Genomic DNA, 1415 nt, shown 5'->3' with positions numbered 1-1415 from the left:
TGCTGCGGCTATTCCGAAAGTAAACTATACAGAGATAAGGAAAGGTTTTCAACAAAAACAACACCTCCACAACACTGGTATTTTATTCAATAATGACTTACAGAGTCTCACCCTCTGGCTCAATTACAACAATAATAGACCTCGTTTCTCTCGCTAGTCTCTATCTACACTCTGACTAATCTATTCAACCTCTCTCTTCTCTCTCACTAACCTATCCAACCTCTGAATTATACAAAAAGATCACAATTTATAGAAAAGTCGATTCATGAACCAATTCTGGTTTAGATCCAGAAATCTCTCACTGTCTCCTAAAGAACCTCTTCAACTCCATTCTTTTCTAAACAAACGCTAAATCAAGCTTTCAAATCCTTCGTATCCTATTCAAACCAAATAAATATAACTATTTGGCTTGATCTTCACACAGGGAGGATCAATCAGCCACTATACCCTTTTCTCATATTTTTCAATAAATAAACACTCTCATACATTTAAATAAATAAAATTAACTAAAATCTTATCTTCCAACCCCTTGTTAGTCACAACATGCAATCATGCTATCACATTGTTGACTAGGCTTGAATGCTCTTGCATCACATCAGGACCAAATGAGGAGGTAGACCATGGCAAAGGCTTAAATAGAGCGCAATGTAGAGACATAATTTCAAGTAACGACTATATTTGAATAATAATATTTAAATTATGATATGAATTTTATTAATATATTAAAAAACAAATATTATTTAATGACTATATTAAACGGCTAGTTTTTGAAAAATAATATTTAAATAATGATATTAATTTATTAAAATACTAATAGGTAACGGCTATATTAAACGGCTAGTTTTTGAGAAATAATATTTAAATAATGATATTATTTTATTAATTTATTAAAAATATTAATAAGTAATGGCTATATTAAATGGCTAGTTTTTGAAAAATAATATTTAAGTTATGATATTAGTTTATTAGTTTATTAAAAACAATATTAATAAGTAATCATTATATTAAACAACTAGTTTTTGAAAAATAATATTAAAAAAAAGTCAAACTCTAAACGAGGGAAGTCAAAATTATAAAAGGAGTTCATTGTAAATTGAGGGAGGCCTTAGAAATTCTAAATAGACCCAATAATTTGAATAGGGATGCTAGTTAGAATATTAGTAGAAGTTGGGTCCCTGTCCTATCCTCCTAGTTTTTAAGGCTTCTTTTTGGGATTTATCTTCTTTGTTTGCTTATCTATGTAGGTATTGACGTCCTTTTTATACTATTTGTTGTTGATTTATTCTTCATTAGCGTTATTTTCTTTTTATGTATTTCATCATCCTATTCGTTCTTAACTCCTTTTAGTATTTTTATTATTTGTTTAATGAGCCTCAGCCCCTATTTTATTGTTGACCATGTTTTATTTATTGATT

Source organism: Pinus tabuliformis, chromosome 3_2 (assembly GCF_031772625.1).
Source record: "Pinus tabuliformis cultivar Carrire ecotype Pingquan chromosome 3_2, CPIR1, whole genome shotgun sequence".
In the NCBI taxonomy this organism is placed as follows: domain Eukaryota; kingdom Viridiplantae; phylum Streptophyta; class Pinopsida; order Pinales; family Pinaceae; genus Pinus; species Pinus tabuliformis.
The sequence above is the reverse complement of the archived record's forward strand: the minus strand, read 5'-3'. Positions refer to the sequence as shown.